Below are 22,120 nucleotides of genomic sequence, written 5' to 3'. Positions count from 1 at the left end.
CAAATTTTCACATGTGCAAGGGCCAAAATCTTTCACCGTACTCCATCCTTGCGGTTCGGCCAATATACAGTGCAAAAGGTTAAATCTGGATAAAAGAAGACGGTGATTTGGCTTTGTAACAACTTTCAGATATGGTTCTATCGAAGGGGAAGTTTCCAGCAAAAGATTGGCTTGTACCATAGGTTTCATTATCTCGTTTGCCTCTCTCTCCGTATACATCCTGTTTATTTTTTTTATTTAACCCACAATAGATCCTTTCCTGAGTTTCTATCCCCATCTTGGTATTGTCCATACAAACCCCAATATCCTCCTTAACCGTGTCCAATAATTCTTGAAGAAAAAGGGTTGGGACTACCTTGTTCCATTTCAACCTTCGACCCTGGTCTGTTAGCATTAAACATTTACCAGTGGAGTTTCCCTAGGTTTACCTGCTAAACCCATGTCACCCTCCTATATAAGGTGGATATGATTGTGATCACTAAAGTGTGACCACAATGCATTATAGAAAATCACGTGAGTTAGCAGGCCTGGGGAAATGAAGATGTAGTCAATTATTGAATTCAGGCCTCTCCCCTTAAAAGTGGGGATCCTGGGTTTATACCCGGTTGTACGATATCCGATTCAGCCAGTAACTCCTTGAGGAAACCCCCTTTCTGAGTGCGCTCAATGTAGGCTAACAGTTAACAGGAGCCAAAAAATATGTGACGTGACCATTCATTGTGCATAAATGTATATTAAAATCACCCCAGATTACTATCAAACAAAAATTAGTTTGCTTCTCCCTATAAACCACTAAAAAACGTTTTAAGTTACTTAAGTTACATTAATGTTCATTGATAGAACATCTCTCAGGGGAGTTGTAAAAATTAATAATTAGGAATTTCGGCGCCTGGGGAGGCGTTATTTCTACTGCAAGACAGTTACAGGAACCAGAGTCCACCATATAATGTGTTCCTCTCGTTTTAAGGGAAATAAGGGTTATTGGTCCCCCTTTAGCTCTACCTGCTGGAGCGGGCTGTGCAGGTTCCCAGTAGCTCTTGTACCCCTCCACCCAAAAGTTGTTGTCCTTATCCCATGTTTCTTGTAGGCCCACCACATCATACTCCCTCAGATTATCTGACCACATGGGGTCATTTATTTTTTCTCAGGCCAGTTATATTTCAACTAAGAACCCTTAAATGTGATTTATCTCTCTTGCTTATCTGCTTGTAAATGGGATGGGAAAGGGCAATACTTGAACCATCGGAGCTAGGGTTTGGCTGTTAGGGGTAATGGAGGGGGCGGGGGGGGAGGGGGATATGACCCCAAGCAGTCATTGCTATCCAGCTGGCTCAAAGGGAAGAAACTATTCGTTTACACTAGACTTTTCTCCTCTACCTCCTCCCCAATTAAATATCTTGAGTTTGGGGTGGTATAAGAGCAATAGGAGGATTGGACAGGAGAGGACGGCCATCCCTGGATCTTGATCTGTACAGCGTGTGGGCCCTAACTAACTCGGGGGCAAGGCTACCCGACTCACTTGGGCTATAAGCATGAGGGCCCTCTAATGGTTGGTAAAATAAACACAAGCGGCAGAGCCTTGATGCCACCTGGGCCGTGATTGGGACCTCAATGGAAGAGGTTCCCTCCTATGCCGATTTGGTCAAACTTGATGATAATACAATAGTCCTCTTCTTGTTCTTGTTGTGGAAAAGTAAATTTTGCCATGTTCTGTGTCCCTACGTGTCCCCCATCTTATGTTATGTGTGCATGATTAATATGCATATGTATTCCCCATGTTTGATTAAAGACGCACTTACAGTTGTGTCCATCTCTAGTATGCCAGTTTCCAGTTCTCGTGAATACTACGAATATCAGGCCTATGTAAAGCTACGTTGCCACGTTTCCCAGTGTGCACGTTATTTCATTGTAAAGTCCCAGTTTCTAGGCCTCAAAAGGGCCTGGACACCAGATTCAGCTCCTGTCTCCTGAGCCCTCGCTGAGGAGCGATACAGCCCCCACCTGTATTCCTGACCCTTCACTTACTTCCTGCCTCACAGTGCCCGGCCCAGCCTGGCTCTGCCTGTTAGTCTGCCAAGAGTATGTTATGATTCTAGTTATCAGTCCAGCCCTCCTTCTCTGCATTCCTAAGCTACTGAATCGCATCAATAGTTTCAGTCATCGTCTAGCCTTTACGTCTCCATGTAAGAGAAATACTGTATTTATGGTCATTTAATATTCTTCAACACGCACTACAGAATAATGCATGCACCAGTCTTAGAGTCTGTTAGCCTTTACTCCGATAACTTTTGGATTCTATCAACATGTTCTCTAAACATCAGATACTAGATATTGTTTAGGCACATGTCGCCCTGACTCTCCAGACTTCAGTCTCTGCTCCTAGCGCAGAAGTCATAGCCCCCAGCTTCTCCTAGTAACACGTCATTGTCAGTTTGCGCGCACCATTAGGTTAGAGGTCCCGGCTCCTTAGGTAGCCCCCTCCATGTTTCCGCCCCATTTATGACATATTCTGTTACGTTTACATCACATGTCTATGTATACGCCTCCTGTTACACCTACTTTCACCCTTATCTTTCGCGACTGCTATTGACCACACCCACTGCTCCGCCTATTGTATGTATTGCAATGCAACTGTTTTAGTATATATGCTTGTGTACTGTTATTAAATGTTATCCCTTACGCCAACGCTGATCCTGATCCCTGTCCCCGGCAGCGCTGCCAGGAGCTGCCATCCTATTCCTGTGCAGGTTGTCCTGTTCCTGTCCTTTATGCTGTATTAAACCTGCAAACTCCTACTACCTCGAATCTTGACTCTTATTTATTGAGCTATCTGTTATTACTATGTCCAGTCAAACCTAGATCCGGTATTATTTATTTATATACCACATAATGGCGCCCGAACAGGGACTTGCCCTTTCCCCACGCGCCGGTGAAGCCACGTATGCCCCCTGACCCTCTGCAGCCGTGACGGAACTCTTCTGCGCACCGGCAGATATTTCTGCTTCCAGTATCCCTCCGGCCCACGGAGGAGACGGAGGTTGCGGTCCAGCATCCAGACGAGGCGGTGGAGGAACGCGGCAAGTCCCGACCAGAGCCCAAGCCGAGAGTCCAAGGTCCGAGGTATCCGGAGGCCCACCCGCAACAGAAGTCCGAAGTTCGTCCGTCCGGCGTCGAAGCAGTCCAGTCCGAGGCCTTCCGTTCTTGCTGCCCGGTGAGTACCGTTGCTGGGGTAGTATCTAGACAGGGTCAATCTAATTGTCTCTGGTCCGTGGGGTTTGGTGGTACACAAATCCCAAAACGAAGTGTCCACTTCGGTGGATGCGGGTCCTGACGTGTCTCTTTATAAGACCGGTAAGTTTCGTACTGTTTTAGCAGTGCATCTAGTTTCTGTTCTAGTCAGTTCTGTTCTCGAGAAAATTCATGTATTCTGTTTTCCGTATTCCAGGTAGTATTCTGTTCGAACTGTTATTTTAAATGTTCTTCATGTATTTTAATGCCGTGGTATGAAAGTGGTGTAATTATCGTGTTCATTGTGTATTGTATTGTGTCTAGATTACAGTTCCGTCATGCCGTTGTTCTCCAAACTACGTCAGTTAAGAACTAGGAAAGGTCTGTTAGAAGAAGCAGTTCCTGTCCCGCCTAGGGACAGTCCAGGTCATTTTATGTATCAGAAGCATGGCATAAGTGCCATATTATATCTAGATTTATGGGTAGAGTATACCAAACAGTTAGAAGAAAAGTATAGATGGCCCGTATCAGGTACGTGGGATGCCGAGTGCATCATGCGAGTAGAAGAAGCATTATGGAAAAAGAAAGCCAGACAGTCACAGAAAGATGCCATCGAGTTATGGCGCAAAGAATCTCATAAAAGAACCGAAAAAGAAATCAGAAAGTCAGAATTAAGTAAAGAATCCTTAGAACGAGCCCAAGAAAGGGAATTAATCGAGATAGGTGAACGAGTCAAAACCGAACAGACAGAGACATGCCCTCATTAAGGGTATGTATCCTCTTCTTCCCGAAGGCTTGCCAAAAGCAACCCCGGAGGCATCCAGTAATTTTCCGCCACCATTAGTTCCGACCAAGCTACGTCACAAACCGACCGCAGCTGATATTTTCATCTCGTCCTATTTGGACGACACAGTCCCGGAATATGCAAATCCTGTTCCGCCAGTTCCTGTAAATAATGCCATTCCTGCTCCTCCAGACACCGGGGCACCTTTTACAGTACCTGCTACGGTACCCCCGGTCCAGCCTACATTACAATTGCCCGCCGCGCCAGTACGAAGAGTGTCAGTCGACGATTCTAGTTTAGGGGCCGCAGGAGGAGGTCCTCCTGGTACCCCGCCACCACACCAACGAGTAACGTTAGTCGAGTTACATGAATGTGCGTTACAGCGTACGCCCAAATATAAGTCCGTTGCAGATATCCGACGAGCTCTTACTGAATGCCGCTATGATCCAGGCGCAGGTGATGATAGTACGGTTATATATTCCATACGTGTAAGACGGGTGACCGGGTATTTGGACACCCTACCGAATATGAAAGAAGATCTAGACAGAATATATCGTTTCATCCGTACAGGGGATGATCCAGAAAGTATTGGCGAAGCCATGTCTCAAAGGAAAGCTGAGATCCAGCTCATGATATTAAAGTTTCTGATTAATTGTTTAATAAGGGAACAAGATTACCCGTCCAAAGATCCGAGCGAAATGAGAATCCTGACAAGGTGGAGTGATAATATAGCCGAGGGTAAACACAGAACTATCAGTAGTATAGAGAGTATGTACAAGAGAATTCGTAAGGAAATAATAAGGTTACACGAACAACGTAAAGCAGCACAAGTAAGCGAGAAAGAGAATGACTCTTCTACGGAAGAGGTAGAGGACGAGAATCCCGCCAGAATAGCGTATGTAGGAAAATCTAGATTTCCAGACCGCCATTTACGCCTAGAACACAAGTCAGTTTTTCATCATCCGGCACCAGAGCAAGGTTCTCTAGAACAAGTATTTCAAGCTACCGATCATATTCTGAAATCACGAATCGGTTATAGTGAGTTAAGTACTATGCATGAACAAGAACTAGCCCGATCAGCAGTCCGATGGATTACTGATTCTACCACTTTTCCAGACGAAATAGTGGCACAAATGTTTCTGAAATTGCCCCCAGCCGAGCAGCGACTGGTGGGTATGTATATGATCCAGCACCTCATCACATTGTATGAGGGTCAACACTCTGATCCAGGTCCGTTACATGATGTCCTGAACGAGTTACTCCAGTATAGATGGAAAGGTTTAGGTACCGACTTAATTAGTGTCATTCTAGAACAGCGTCACAAATATAGTGCGTTCTTGAACCCGCATTTTGTTCATGTCTCACCTCCAGAAAGTAAACCGTTTTACATAGATAGACAGAATCCGTTACGAGAAGTACACCCAGTCAGGACAGCAGATGGTGAAATGCAAAGAGTATTTGTTTACACCCCGATTACAAAGATGGAACTCTTAGAAATGAAGAAATTAATTCCTTGTCACGACAAAGATCCAGCAGGGTTCCACCGAGAATTAAAAGACATGCTCCGTATGGGAGAATACACGTATCCAGATATTATTAAAATGCTAAAGGTCCTGTTGCCCGCAGGGGTATACGAGAAACTCAAGGAAAAGGAATGGGAGGTGGGAGAGAAAAAGATCGATTGGGCAGTTCTAGAAGCTGAAGATAAGATACGAGTACCAGGTACTGGTCTTGGAGAGAAATGTAAAGAATTACCAGAATTGTTAATACAAGTTTTGCCCAGGTTATTAGCCACTAAAAAGGAAGACTGGGATGCAATCTCAGCCTGTAAACAGAAACAAGACGAAGACACTAGTGATTTTTATTCTAGATTTGAGAAATGCTTTATTATAAACAGTGGCTTGAAGACGAGTAGCGAGTCGTACCCTCATCTTTTTGTTACTAAATTAGTCGAGAATTCAAGTCCACAAGTTAAGAATCGAGTTTTGAAAGTCGAAAGTACATGGCAAGCTAGTACCCCGTCCCAGATGTTACAGATGCTCCAGTACCACCAGAACAGAATCAGAGAAGAGCAAGAACACGAGAGAAAACGTATGAAAGACACGAAAATGAAAGTACTAGTTGCACAATCTGTTCCACAAGACAGTCAGAAGAGGGGTCCGAATCAAGCCAGTTATCCTGCAGCTCCCGTTAAAGGGACATGCAATTATTGTAAACAGCCAGGTCATTTCATAAACGAGTGTGCAGTTCTGAAACACAATATAGCTACTGGTAAGACTAAAGAAAGACCACGTCCGCCGAGACAAGAACAAGTTTCACAGACTTCTCAGCCACAGAATGCACAACAGACAGTTCCAGCACCGCAGCCTATTGCTGCAACACAGCATGTTACACAGCAGATGTACCAGTATGCACAGACAGAGTATCCAGAGTATCAACAGTACTCATGAAACAGCCTAGAGAGGGAGGTAGGCTTGCCTCTCATCGAGATTCCTGTAGATCAAGAAGGTCCCTATGTTCATAGTCAAGTACTAGGGAAAGACAGAAAGTTTCTGATTGATACAGGGGCAAGTAGGACTACCATCAGTCACGCCGAGGTTCCAGGGGCTCCGCTCTCAGGCTCTAGAAATGTTTCCCTTGGATTTTCAGGAAAGCCTATTGTAAACGAGATATCTAAGCCAGTTACTTTAGAAGTAGGTCCATTGTCCCGCACTACTGATCTATTTCTTACGAAGTCATGTCCAGAAAATTTGTTAGGCATTAAGACACTGAAAGAATTAGGTGCAGTTATTTGCTGCTCCCCAGAGGGAATACGACTGTTTTTACGTGACTTCAAGGGTCACTATGTATTACGAGATTTTGATCCGAGATTGTCCAATGTTCCGCAGCATCTATGGGCACAAGGTCCAACTGATGTTGGCTTCATGCAAATCACACCCCATCGTGTGACTCTCAAACCAGGTGTAGTCCTGCCACGAATCAGACAGTACAGATTGCCACCTGAGGCTGTAGCAGCCTTATCCAAAATTATTGACGAGCTCATGGCTCAAGGAGTAGTTGTAGAAACTGACTCCAATGTATGTAATTCTCCGATCATTCCCGTCATGAAACGTACTGATCCGAATGCACCCCCAGTATATCGATTAGTGATTGACCTTCGAGAACTCAATAAATGTATTATTCCCCAGTACCCAGTTGTCCCAGATATTTCATCCCTATTGACAGCCATTGATTCCGAAGCTTCATTTTTCACAGTCTTAGACCTCAAGAACGCGTTTTTCAGTGTCCCCATTCATCCAGACAGCCAGTTTCTTTTCGGATTTTGTTTAAATGGAAGGAGCTATAAATTCACACGAGCTCCTCAAGGTTTCACAGAAAGTCCTAGTATTTACAGTCAAGCACTTAAGAGACAACTAGACAACATTCACATGCCAACAGATACTGCCCTGCTCCAGTATGTCGATGATCTGCTGATCACAGCCCGTTCTGAACGTGCTTGCGAGCGAGCATCACTTACAGTCTTGTATTTTCTCGCCGAGATGGGGCACAAGGTGTCCCCTTCGAAGCTTCAATTCTGTGTCCAGCAAGTGATCTACTTAGGCCACTTACTGTCCAAGTGGGGTAGGCAGTTGACACCAGACCGTATCCAGTTAATAGCGAGTCTTCCTCAACCCAAGACCCAGAAGGAGGTACGTGCTTTTATCGGCCTTACTTCTTATTGCAGACAATGGATTCCTCAGTATGCATTTCTAGCTAAGCCACTGATACAGTTAACGACACAGGAGGCAGCCGTATCGACTGTCCTCCCTTGGACATCTGAACATACACTTAGTTTCAATGAGTTAAAGAAAGCCTTATGCCAAGCTCCAGTTCTAGCTACACCGAACTACAGTAAGCCTTTTACACTTTTCGTCACAGAACGTGATGGTACAGCATTATCTGTTCTCACACAAGATCAAGCAGGACAGTACAAGCCCTGTGCTTATTTTTCGAGCACATTGGATCCAGTAGCCCAGGCTCTGCCTGCGTGCCTCAAGTCAGTTGCAGCCACAGCACTAGCTATCAGACAAAGTGATTCCATAGTATTAGGACATTCCTTGACAGTACAAGTTCCACACTCCGTGGAAGTTCTTTTAAACCGAACACAGACTCAGCACTTGACAATTGCACGTTTAACAGGTTATGAACTGACACTGTTCCAGCCACACATAGAAATCAGACGCTGCAACGTTCTAAATCCTGCTACCCTGTTACCGTCAGTTATTTCGAATCCTGCCACACACGACTGTGTGGAAGTAGTTAATACTATGACTAAGCCAAGACAAGATCTGACAGATATTCCATTACCAGATCCCGACCTGACACTTTATGTGGATGGTTCATGTATGAGAACAAGTACAGGAGATCTAGTCGCCGCGTATGCAGTGACTACTGACACTGAAGTTATAGAAACACACCGTATTGACACCCTGTCTGCTCAGGCAGCAGAGCTAGTTGCTCTGACACAAGCCTGCATTCACGCCAAGAACCTGAAAGTTAATGTTTACACAGATCCACGCTACGCATTCGGAGTTGTACACGACTTCGTAGTGCTCTGGCAGGAGAGAGGTTTCATGACTTCTCATGGAACCAAGATTCAGCATGGTCTCCTTATTCAAGCTCTGTTAGATGCCATACATTTACCGACATCTATTGCTATCATGAAGTGCAAGGCACACACGAAAGTTACTGATATTATTTCTCAAGGTAACGATCTAGCAGATCGCACAGCCAAGCTTACAGCACAGACTCCAGACATTCCAGTTAATCCAACACAGACACATATTCCAGATCCGACTACTAGTATGACAGTTAAGGACCCTACTCAAGATGTCATAGATATCCAGTTACATGCTACTCCCGATGAAATCAAGAAATGGTCCGAACAAGGAGGGGTCCAGACAGATCAGGGATGGGTAACGAAGGGCAGAGCCACATGGTTTCTCCCCGACTCTATGGTTCAAGTCATTATCAATACCACACATAGCTTTTTCTCCTAAATGTGCTGGACTATGTTAGACAGTATCCAGAACATTTGGTTCAACAAGCATTTACGAGCTGCAGCCAAGCAGAAAGTCCGTACCTGTATGATATGTTGCCAGTTTAATCCAGGTAAAAGTGTCCCGGTGGAACAAGGTGGATTCCAGCCCCCTGACCACCCTTTTGAAGTCCTCCAGATGGATTATATTCAGATGGAGCGATGTCGAGGTTTCAAGTATGTCCTTGTAGTTGTATGCGCTTTGTCCAGGTGGACAGAAGCATATCCAGTCCCAGATTACACAGCCACGACCACTGCCAAGCAGTTGGTTCGTGAATTCTTCCCCCGCTATGGACTCCCTAGGGTCGTATATTCTGATAACGGCCAGCCATTCTCATCTGAGCTTATGAAACATGTTTCCCTTTTGTTAGGGTACCAGTGGAAGTTCCATTGTGTACGCCATCCTGAAGCAGCCGGTCTCGTAGAGAGACATAACCAGACCCTGAAAATACGTATTGCCAAAATATGTAAAGAGAAAGGTGTAGACTGGCTAGTAGCTCTGCCAGTCGCTTTGTTTTATATGCGCATGGTCGCACATTCCAGATCAGGTCTGTCCCCGTACGAGGTCGTATTCGGCCGCCCCCCTAATGTGTGGGGTACACCTAGACCTCGAAGTATTACCGATGTTTCAAGTAATATGCTGACAGATTACCTAGCTTCCTTGATGTCTGCCCTACACTCTTGTCGTTCACAGGTTTCCGCCGCATTTCCAGACAATACCGAGGTGGCACCGCATGACATCGTTCCCGGAAGTTTGGTCCTTGTAAGGAACTTTGATCGTTCAAGTCCGCTGGAGCCTCGTTGGAAGGAGCCAAAACAGGTCCTCCTGGCCACCCGTACTGCCGTCAAGCTGGAAGGCAGGAAGGGCTGAGTCCACTTGTCTCATGTGAAAAAGTTTTATGGACTAAAGACTGTTTCCAAGAACATTTCCCAGGATTTGAAAGACTGCCAAAGTACTATTCTTAAGGACTGTCCCGCAAAACACAATGATACAAATCCCTCCCTGTTAGAGAAAACTCCGCAACAGGAGTATAAGAGAAAATTAAGGTCTAGTAAAATAAGTCAGCCAGTTTGATTGTCTAAGTCCTCCCCTAGGTGAAACGGTTAGACCGGTTTCTGACATGTATAAAATAGACCCCCATAGTGAGAGAGTTAGTCAAAACTCAATCCGATATATCGTTTTTCTAAGTTTCATATTGTTTTTCAGCCTCATGATTACCTGCACAAGTTATGCATTTTATTTGTGTTTTCCAGTTTCTCATGTAAAGAAGTCTTCTAATGCTACAGTAGAGCACACGTTTAGTGATCTGCCTCCTCATGAACTATCTTATCGTCTTGCTATGCGTAATAATTCCTTTATCCGCATGTTACATTATTCACACCAGACCAGCAATGCCACTAATTGTTGGGTGTGTGGTCGACTCCCCCCTTTCCAGACACCGAAGGGAGTTCTGCCACTCTTTCCTTATCCATTTTCACATAATGGTTCGTGTGGAGCATGGTCCACGTTAACGTCATCCTCAACAGATATGTCTTTTCTTAACAGTACATGTTTTCCAGACAAGCAAGGTCTTCCCCACAGAACAGGGTTAGATCTAGAAAATGAAGTTTATAATCTAGGTAATTATTCTTCGAATTTCATGGTCCTGAATGTTCAGTCTGATACTACTCCAGACTTACCTGCTATGTCGGTACTACCAGTCAAAGGCGAATTATGTGTCAGAAAGAATGGTTCCGTACATGTAGGACATAGTGATTGTACTATTATTGTCAAGTATAGTGACAGTAGGAAATCTATTTTTAAAGCTTCACGTCATTCTTATTTTGTTTGTGGTCAGACCGCATATGTTCGTCTGCCCCTCGATTGGGAGGGAACCTGTTACATTGCATTTCTACTGCCACCAGTTTTTCTAGCCCCACCTGACTATCATAGGAATTCCCACCTAGTACATACTAGACACAAGAGAGACCTCCCGATTGTCGATTATACTGAAACTGCTCTAGAACAATATATAGATATCAATAAAGGTGTTTTCCCCTATTTAGGTACTGTCGTGAATAGTAAACTGATACGTAGATTAACCAGAACACTCGAAGCAGTAGTGATTGAGACTACCTCTGCTCTAGGTAACTTAACCGAAGAGCAATCCTTTATGAGAATTGTCGTGCTCCAGAATCGTCTCGTCCTTGACGTCATACTGGCCGATAGGGGCGGGGCATGTAGAGTCATCGGATCTAGTTGCTGCATTTTCATTCCTAATAACGCGCCGTCTGTTTATTCAGCTATAACCAGACTCCATAAAATTGCCCATATGTTACACCAAGATCCAGGCACCTGGACATGGTCCGGTTGGTTCTGGAACATAATTTCCGCCTGGGGATGGAAAGTGTTGTCCTTTCTAGGTATTGCAGTAGCGATCATATTCAGTTGCTGCCTATGTATACAATGTGGCCCTGCGATTTGTGGCATTTGTGCTACCTCTTGTATTCCTAGTCCCGAGTCCCGTTCTAAATCCCGTTCCAAGACAATTCGAGACGAGCAAATGATACTGTATGAAATGATAGATGGTATCATGAATATTGATGTTTCCTGATGGAAACGTAGTGACAAGGAGGGAATGTGGAAAAGTAAATTTTGCCATGTTCTGTGTCCCTACGTGTCCCCCATCTTATGTTATGTGTGCATGATTAATATGCATATGTATTCCCCATGTTTGATTAAAGACGCACTTACAGTTGTGTCCATCTCTAGTATGCCAGTTTCCAGTTCTCGTGAATACTACGAATATCAGGCCTATGTAAAGCTACGTTGCCACGTTTCCCAGTGTGCACGTTATTTCATTGTAAAGTCCCCGTTTCTAGGCCTCAAAAGGGCCTGGACACCAGATTCAGCTCCTGTCTCCTGAGCCCTCGCTGAGGAGCGATACAGCCCCCACCTGTATTCCTGACCCTTCACTTACTTCCTGCCTCACAGTGCCCGGCCCAGCCTGGCTCTGCCTGTTAGTCTGCCAAGAGTATGTTATGATTCTAGTTATCAGTCCAGCCCTCCTTCTCTGCATTCCTAAGCTACTGAATCGCATCAATAGTTTCAGTCATCGTCTAGCCTTTACGTCTCCATGTAAGAGAAATACTGTATTTATGGTCATTTAATATTCTTCAACACGCACTACATGTAGAATAATGCATGCACCAGTCTTAGAGTCTGTTAGCCTTTACTCCGATAACTTTTGGATTCTATCAACATGTTCTCTAAACATCAGATACTAAATATTGTTTAGGCACATGTCGCCCTGACTCTCCAGACTTCAGTCTCTGCTCCTAGCGCAGAAGTCATAGCCCCCAGCTTCTCCTAGTAACACGTCATTGTCAGTTTGCGCGCACCATTAGGTTAGAGGTCCCGGCTCCTTAGGTAGCCCCCTCCATGTTTCCGCCCCATTTATGACATATTCTGTTACGTTTACATCACATGTCTATGTATACGCCTCCTGTTACACCTACTTTCACCCTTATCTTTCGCGACTGCTATTGACCACACCCACTGCTCCGCCTATTGTATGTATTGCAATGCAACTGTTTTAGTATATATGCTTGTGTACTGTTATTAAATGTTATCCCTTACGCCAACGCTGATCCTGATCCCTGTCCCCGGCAGCGCTGCCAGGAGCTGCCATCCTATTCCTGTGCAGGTTGTCCTGTTCCTGTCCTTTATGCTGTATTAAACCTGCAAACTCCTACTACCTCGAATCTTGACTCTTATTTATTGAGCTATCTGTTATTACTATGTCCAGTCAAACCTAGATCCTGTATTATTTATTTATATACCACACTTTTACCCACCCACCCCACCCGTCTAGCCATGATGATATGCGTGGACGCCAGTGTCCCCTTTTCGTGAAAGTTCTTTACAACAGAATTTAGTTTTGCATATAAGGTCCTCGGTTGATTCAGTAATTTTGTCTTTAAGCGGGGGAGCTCCTTTTATTACTGCTACCAGGGGTGGCTTCAGTGGGCAGATGTAGCCTACAACTATTTGGAAACCCATTTATAGTTAGTCAAATAATCTACAACCTACAAAATTATTGTGCAACCTTGACTTTTAGGTAATTAAAAACATATCCATTGACACTAAAGGCCAGGATAGTGGTGTAACAGGTAGCTCATAATTAGCCCTTAGGTGTACACTTTATCTGAGCACAAATGGGACATGTCTGTACATAACTCTTCAAGCTAGCATGGCTGATGAGGGGTGTTATCCCGAAACTGGTCCCAGGATGCTTGTTCCCGGTTCAGGGAAGACCTAGCTTGGCAGTTGGACTGTTCCCATGAGGCACAGTGTCAAGACTGATTTGCATATAGCTTGGTCTGAATTGAGATGGAGAAGTGAGCTAAAAAACGATGATGGATTCAACCCAGAACTGTGACTGGGGGCGAGTGTCTGCTGCTAATATTTTAGCTAGTCCGGGATGTCCTACAATTTGAGAGTAGTGAAGCCAAGTCACAGCATAGTGTCTTAACTGATTTGAGGGTAAGTACTTGGTTTACCCTTTATGCAGTTATTCGTCGTTTTTATGTCTAAGTCTTGTTCCTTTATTCCAATCTCATTATTGTTCGACTGAGTTTATGTTTGTGCTTTTGTCACATTCATTAAAGCAGTAGAATTGTTTTTCAGTCTTGGAGGATAGAATTATGGATGCTTTATTCATTAGTGTGTTCTCATTTTTAGATTGACTCTGCTGAGATAGAGAATCAACCATACCATGAATAGCATCTGGTTTGTAATTACAATTCATAAATAAATCATATAAATAGTTGTTTACCGTACAGCAGTCGTCGTCTTTGCTTCAGTCCTCTTTTTCTCTGTGATGTCTGGGCCCCAGCCAGCTCCCTTAACCAATGCTGGCACTTCTCTCATGCTGTTAACCAGCATGAAAGAAGCAGTAGGATTGGAGGGAGCAGCCTCTGTCGGCGCATCCGAGAGCACCGGATCCCTGCACTTGTTCCCAGCTCAGCTGTTTTAAGACCGCTGGATTGAGAGGTGCGCATGTCTCTCTGGCCGTCGCATAACGGACCGGCATATTTTAAATAGTGCACAGGCAACCATCTGCCAGCACTCCTCCCCGCTGCCGCTTAGCAGGCCTGCCCCTTCTTGACACTATCTAGGACCGGGCGATGAAAAATAAAATGGCAATGAATTAACTTCATTACCATTTTATTTTTTGTCTCTGAGGTCATTTTAGTGGTGCATTGCTCCTCTGTTATAATGGAGGCGCAGCCCCTGCATATTGCCAAGAAAACTACAGCTGCCTGAGATCAGCTGCTGGTACTGGCCTCGTAAAAGGCATGCTACATGCTAAAGCGTGTCTCGTCCATGAACTGAAGAAATATACTCCCATCACTGCTACCCTACCTGATGGCACTCAATAGGCTCATCTAGCCTGCCCACACCATCTTGCAGCGCCTGGCCGCTTAGTGGATAAATGCGTCCACTGTAGTGGCCTGTGTTTGACCTCGTGGTCACATCTTCAAATCCCGGCAGGTCCACTCAGCCCTGGATCCTTCTGAGGTCGATAAAATGAGTATCATTGAGTTGGGCAAATAAATATTTGTTATTCATCACCAACTGTAAGCCCAGGGATATTTCTGGGGGCTTTAGTGTCAGTTTTAAAACATCCAGAGCTGGAGGTCAAGTTTGTTTTTGATTGAGTTTGAGGCAACAAATTCGTTTTTCTGGAAGTTTAGGCGAAGGAAGTTCAATTGCATCTATGTTCGTAAAGGGGATAGTCAGTGTCTTAGTTGTCATGAAGCACACGGAAGCTTCACTTCTGGAATCTCTAGTTCTTCTGATCCAGATTACTTTACACTTGTAAAACAGTTACCGTACTATAGCCTTATAGCCCGCCGTTGCAGGCTATACCTGCTATTAAAGGCCCGCTACCGCGTTAAAGTCCCGAGTCGAAGGCCTTTAACAAGGTAGCGGGACTTTAATAGCCGGTATAGCCCTGCTATGAAGGTCTATAAGGCTATTAGAACATTCTGACACTAGAGGGCAGAATGTTCTAACAAATAAAACAAAGGCCTATTGAAGCTCAAGGGGATTTAAATCCCCTCGACCTCCGAGAGGCCTTTGTAAGACATTGGAATGTTGCTCTGCCGGCCTTTAGCGGCCCGTAGAAGCAGGGAGCACTATATTGTCTGCAATGGAGCTCTCAAAATTCCAATGTTCTAATACTGTTTAATTCAACATTCTGCAGAGTGTGAATGATCCTCCCTTTAATGTGAGCTAGATTAAAAAATTTGAAAATGAGCACATTTTATTTGTAAATCTGAAACGCTCCTGTTAGTGATAGACACACAATTCCTTTAGTCCTAAACCTCAGTGAAGAACCTTGATGCATTCAATGACAAACCATGATCATGTTAAGATATTGCAATGCCTGTGTAGTATGTAACATGTAAAGATGTAAGAAAACCATGTTACACATTTCACATTGTCTTCATTATAAATTTGGGTCTCCAACCAGTAGCTCGTGAACTCCTGTAGCTCTCCTGCTACTTCTTAGTAACTCACCTGTGTGCAGCCCAGATTAATAAATTAGAACGTTTTTGCTTGGTTGAATTATTATACATATACCAAAATTGAAATTATACAATACTAATAATATTAGTAGCTCTCAGTATAGTATGGAATAGAACTTGTAGAGCTAAAGCATTGGGGTTTTTGTCACAAAGTTGAAGGAAAATTATTAAGATCTTTATCTACTCTTAACACCGCTTGCTCGCTGGCCGCATGTAGGCTTGAATTCGGCCTTAGGAGTAGCTGGGTTCAGGGATTATGTGCTTTAGTTAGATGGGTGGCCAGTTTGGCCAGAGGAGAACCGGGATCATTGAGAGCTCTCCTTAAAGGAGAATTGTTGGGCAACTTTAAAGAGTTCTCTCAAATAGTTAGGAATTTTAGAAAAGCTGTGACACTCTTAGAGTTGGATGAAAGTACTCTTTTCTCAAATTCCCCCACTCAGCTAAAATCCTTGCTGAAACAGGCTTCGTGGGAACTCTTGTTTTAAATTGGATAAGAATGCCCTTCAAGAAAAGAGGGGATGTGATCTCCTTCTCAATACTTTTTCAATAAAGCTTGCTTAACCGTATGTGACATGGAATATTCCACATGGAGTTCGAAGACTATGGTTTCTCTTAAGACATGATTTATTACCTTTAAATCTCCTTTTATCAAAATGGTATGGATCTTCTTCGACATGTAACCGATGCAATATGGCCGTACAGGATCGAACTCATGTATTGTTTCTATGCCCTGCATTGCGCTCTTTGCGATTGAAATGGTTAAAGTCGATTTGTCTTCAACTAGGTATTTTTAATGTGAATATCTTTTTACAGGCTTTGTATTTCCCCCCCTAATTAACTGTTTTGCTTCCAAATTTTTAACTTTTTTAAAGTTTTTTTTAGCTATTTATTAATGAAATATGGAGGTGTTTGCTGCTGATTATCTTGTCCGTTGTTAATTGTTGTAAACTGTCTTTGGGTTTTTTATGTATTCAAATATATTTTCATTTGTGTATTTGTATTATGTATTTTATGTGGCCCTCTTTTGAGAGCCAAAACATAATAAATAAATTGAATTGATGTGTGTAGTAGCTCTCAGTGTGTTTTATTGAACATAAGTAGCTCTCAGTACAGAAAAGGTTGGAGACCCATATACTAGATAGTTCTCTGAGAGTTTCTTGCACTACTTTGGCATGCTCTCTTGTAGAATCATTTCAGCTCCATTCTAACTGGCAAAAGACGTGTTATTCCATTGCTTGTAACTCCTGTATGCCATCACAGAAAGTTGCACCACACAACCTTTGACATCGATGACCACACAGGAAAGTAATACATTTGATAGAACAGACCTTTTCGATGTACCTACAATATTCATTTAAAACCTGAATACTATAGTCTCTGCTTCACTATGTATAGCTGTTCAGAAAGAGAGAAAGCACTTTTTCTGCAGTACTTATTTCCCTCGCTATTGAATTGTGGAAAGGACCAATGGCCTACAATAGTTACCAATCCTATTTTTCTGATAACTACTGAGATGAGTGGATGATGTGGCCCTTGAAGGCCTAAGTTAGGTAGAATATGGGGTCTGGAGGTTGTGTAGGTAGGGGGGTCTGTGTTTGGTAGCTCACAGGGCCTGGGTTGGGTTCCTGATGGGGTCAGAAGGTTGTCTAGAAATTATTATTGTGCTGAAGGAATCCTAAGGCCAGGGTTTGTTGAATGATGTGGCCTGTGAAAGGCATAGGATATGTGAATGATATGTGATGTGAAGGTGATGGGGTCTATTTTGGGTAGCTCACATTGTTTGAGTTTGGTTCCTAATGGGGTCTGAAGGGTGTCTAAAGATGGTTCTTGTGCTGAGGCCAGAGGTGGGTGGATGATGTGACCGGTAAAGGGCCTTGTGTAGGTGGATGATGGACTCTGGAGGTTGTTAAGGTTAGGGGTATGTGTTGGGTGGCTCCCATGGCCTGGGTTAGGTTCCTGATGGGGTCAGAAGGGTTTCTGGAGAATATTATTGTCCTGAGTGAATCCTAAGGCCAGGGTTTGGTGAATGATGTGTTCTGTGAAGGGCCTAGGATAGGTGGATGATGGTGTCTGGAGGTAGTGAAGGTGATTTCGGCCTATATTAGGTAGGTAATTTTTCATAGATAGGGTGCCTGATGGAGTCTTAAAGGTGCTATAGATGGTTCTTGTGTTTAGTGGAGCCTAAGGTCATGGTTGGTTGGATGATGTGGCCTTTGAAGGGCCTAGGATTGGTGGATGATGGGATCTGGAGTTTGAGAAGGTGATTCGGTCTGTGTTGGGTATCTCCCAAGAGGACTGGTTCGGTTCCTGACTGGGTCAGAAGGTTGTCTGGAAATGATTCTTGGGCTGAGTGAATCCTAAGGCCAGGGTTGGGTGGATGATGTTGCCGGTGTAGGGCCTAGGATAGGTGGATGATGGGGTCTGTTGGTTGTGACCGTGATTCGGTCTGTATTGGGTAGGTCATTGTGCCTGGGTAGGGTGCCTGAAACGGTCTGGAAAGTGCTATTGATCGTTCTTGTTATGAGTGGATCCTAAGGCCATGGATGGGTATATAATGGGGTCTGGAAGTTGTGAAGATTATGGAGCCTGTGTTTGGTGTATCCTTGGGCCTGTGTTTTGGGAATATTTTGGCCTGTGATGGGTGGATTGGATTACGGCTTCTATGTGTTGCATTAAAGAGGCTATGCTTGGTTGGGTGCATGATGGGTCATCGAGGCAAAGGGACCTGGGCTGGGTGGATGGAGCCTGAGTTGTTCGAAAGTGTGCTTTGATTTTGCTGATGTGGCCAAGGATGGCTTGGAGTCTGAAGAGTTAAATATGTGTTGTTCTTTTTCAGAAACCATGGAGACGAGGAGTAGAGCCAGCGACCAAATCAGTCTGGGCACCAACAGTAGCAGATCTGTGACAATCAAGGTGAAGAACAAGTCACATATGACACTATATAAAGCAGGGTGAGCAATGTGTGTTCTCCTTGCATCTTCATACTGTTGGGTACACACCGGATGTGTACAAGTGTCTTAGCTTAGTAACTCTATTCTGGCTACCCTTGGTATCCACTCTAACGCAGGCTGAGCTCTAGCCACAAAGCTATCTGCGGATATACGTCCAACTTATACATACTATTCACATGATTTACTAGTGGAAGGTTTTACGAAAGGTGGCCTTGCACTCTTAAAAGAATGTACTCGCGTTACTCCAGGTCACAAAGTGGCATCCCAGGGAAAAGATTACCCGGAAAGTTTGGGAAGACCCACATAACCTGAGTATTCACAATTGTTTTTTCACTCGGTTTGCTCCCTGAAAATGGCTGGATATTTACTTTTGTCAAGGCCAGAAAAAAACCCTTTATATGGTAGGAACGACTGGAAACTAATCCAGAAGAGCACCGAAGATGACTGTATATATTTACAAGTGTAAATTCCCAAAGTATTGCTGAAGTATGCCTGTGAGCCATGTTTCCAGGTATCCTCTTGGGACTCCTTCAAAACCACAATGGCGGACCATAAATATTGCACCTCACTTTCTGTTTCTTCTTAATTAAACTGTCCATGCTCAATAATTCCTGTACCTGCCGTTGTTTGCTACAGCTGCTCTGCAGAATAGAGAATTGTACTTAATATGAAATGGTGCATGGTAATATTCTTATCCAAAATAATAAGCCAGACAATTTTTGTGATGGATATTCCTTTTTAGGTCGAGGACTCCGTCACACTGCGTAAGCAGTGTGGGCAGAGCCCGAAGATTTAATGTTTCTTAGAGGGGGGCTTGGAACCTGCCCCTCTTCTCCATTGGCTGGCCTAGTAAATGCTGGAGGAGAGGGGCGTCACTCCCTTTAAGCCCCGTCTTTTTCGGATTCGGGGCGTGTTTTTTAGGTTCTTTCTATCTGTGACGTCTTCAGTCACTCAAACCTAAAAAACACGCCCCCGAATCCCAAAATGACCGTGTGTTTCTCCGAGGCATTTCTGCCTCGCTTCAGAGAAACCTGGTCGTGTTAGGTTTGTTTCTGCTCTCCCATTGCCCCGCACGGGCTGGATTTCGGCGGACGGGTACAGACTTCAGGACCAGCTGCTTTTTCAATTACCATTTCAATAATGGCGGACGCGCCACTTTGTGTTTTTAACAGGCGCCCGTTATGCGCTTTGGCATGATTCTGTGCACGTTTTTCTTTCATTTGCGCAATGGCAACTTGAGGGAGCTCACCATACCAAGTTGTAGCTTCGCATATGGTGGGTTGTGACTTTCCTTTTGTTCTGCACGTTTTGTGTGCGAGTGTGCCCCGAACCATATGTGCCCCGAGGGTGCTCCGAAGAGCCCAATGAGCCCGCCGGTGGTAAGTGCTGCCTGCCCCGTCTCCGGGAGAGGGGGTGGGGTGCGTGATGTACTCCTGTGCACTGCTGGGGTGTGAGCCTGCATGCATGCCTTGTTGCCGCTCTCCTGGGGCCTGCATGCATGCCTCTGCTCTGCTGGGGGGTGCCAGTGTGCACTTCTAGGGGGTGTAACAAATGTATTGAGTTGTTTGCAGCTCAGTTGGTTGTGCTCCGTTTATAGAGGTGTGTGTGTATGTAAGTGTTTGTCTTCATAAGGTTAAACGTTTAATCTCGCTGACCCAGCCTTACAGGAGCATGTAACACGCTTACTTTCCTACAGTGTTGTACGTGTCTTTCGGGGACCCCATTTTGTATAAGTATCATTATGTGGCACTGTGAGTAAAAACTGTTAAATATGCACCCTTCCGCGGTGCAAGTTAAAGCAGACCCAGGTGACTAAAAAATAAGTTGGCTTTGCCAGAATTGAAACCCGCGACACCCCCGTTCTCTAGCGTGAATAAACGCGTCCCCGAGTTTTATCACTTGCAGCCTGCCTTTCCTTTTGTTTTGCACATTTTGTGTGCCCCAAACCATTCGTGCCCGAGGCTGCTCCGGAGAGCCGAGTGCGCCCGCCGGTGGTAAGTGCTGCCTGCCTGCATGCCTCGTCTCTGCTGTGCTATGTGGGCTTCCCGACTCTTGGCATTTGAAAATTTGGTGTAATTTTTCAAGTATCGGAGCACCATTATATTTTACGTTTTTAATAAGCAGCACAGCACATACACCATGCTGCGCTGCTTACTAAAAGCATAAAGTATTGAAAAAATAAAGTTTAACGAGCCGCTCCTTTCTTTTACATGGCGCCGCTCACCAAACTCCTGTTGTGCTCTCTGCAAGCCCCGCCTCACCCCACTCCAAACAAAGGCGTGGCTCGCCAAACTCTACTTTTTCAATATTTTATTATTTTAATAAGCAGCGCAGCACAAACAACATGCTGCCTGCTTACTAAAAGTATAAAATATTGGGGGGAAAAGTTCGGTGAGCCGCGCCTTAATTTTATTTCTTTAGCAGGCGATTGGGATGGGACAGCAGAGGAGCGTGGGCAGGGCAGGGCGGGGAGGGAGAGGGGAGGGAAGGGCTGGGTCGGAGCAGAAGACACGAGTAGTTACTGCATAGGGATTGCATGATGCTGCTTCAGTTGTATTTTTGCACTTAGTCACACAAGTTGTTAAATTATCAATGTATACTGCTTATTATTGTGGGTCTGCGGATGCTGCACCTACGGTGGTTTTGGCGCGTGGTACTCTATTTTTATAATTTATGCTTTCCGTTTCTATCCAAGCAAACACAAGAAACCGCCTCTTTACCAATACCACTTAGTTAAGTTACTTGCAGCTTGTCCCTTTATATCTCTGCAGTAGGAGAGAGTGTGTATGAGAGTGTGTTATGGCGTCATCATTGGTTTGGGATAGGACCGCTCCTATCCCATGTTCAGAGGCATCTGTGTGCACTATGGACTGCTAAGAGTAAACTGGAGCTTTTAGAATGGGAGTTGATCACATTGCTTCCTTCAGTGTGTCAAAAGCCGTTTGACAGCTCACCGACCAGTTTTCGTTCTTTGGCATTTTCTGGAGGTCAATTCTGTGAGGGGTGCCACAATAATGCCATAGCCACTCACAAACCTCCTGTGGTACCCAGTCAATTCAATGTCCTAACTTGAGTCAGGGTGGTTGGAGCTTCCCAATCCAAAATTGTCTGGATCATGGGTTGTAAGGGTTGGACTTGGTCTCATCTACAAGGTGGCCCAAATATACAACAGAGGCCTGCTCTACTATCTGGCTCTTGCTTGTATTGATAGTGAGGCCTGCACTCTGCAGAGCCTCAAGGACCTTTCCAAGGTGGATCACGTGATCCTGCCAAGTGGAGATGTGGACATTAATATTGTCAAGATCTGCTGCACTGAAAGACTCCAACCCAGCAAGGACTTTGTTCACCAACCTTTAGAAGGTGGCAGGGGTATTCTTTAGTCCAAAGGGCATAATTGTGAATGGATAAAGCCCATCTGGGATTGAGAATGCTGATTTGTCTGCTCTAAGGGGTCAAACCAATCTGCAAGTACCCTGATGTTAAATCAGAAGTACTGAGAAATGT

General features: G+C 44.5%; 1 long non-coding RNA gene across 1 annotated transcript in view; it reads left to right on the top strand.

The window, feature by feature from the left end:
- LOC144752970 (uncharacterized) overlaps positions 1–22,120 on the top strand; it is a 104,322-nt gene that overhangs the window by 21,361 nt on the left and 60,841 nt on the right. The window contains exon 2 of the long non-coding RNA XR_013594159.1: positions 18,502–18,578. This is a non-coding gene — a long non-coding RNA (uncharacterized LOC144752970). The remainder of the gene's footprint in view (positions 1–18,501; positions 18,579–22,120) is intronic.

Source organism: Lissotriton helveticus, chromosome 5_1, assembly GCF_964261635.1.
Source record: "Lissotriton helveticus chromosome 5_1, aLisHel1.1, whole genome shotgun sequence".
Taxonomy (NCBI): domain Eukaryota; kingdom Metazoa; phylum Chordata; class Amphibia; order Caudata; family Salamandridae; genus Lissotriton; species Lissotriton helveticus.
The sequence above is the reverse complement of the archived record's forward strand: the minus strand, read 5'-3'. Positions and strand labels throughout refer to the sequence as shown.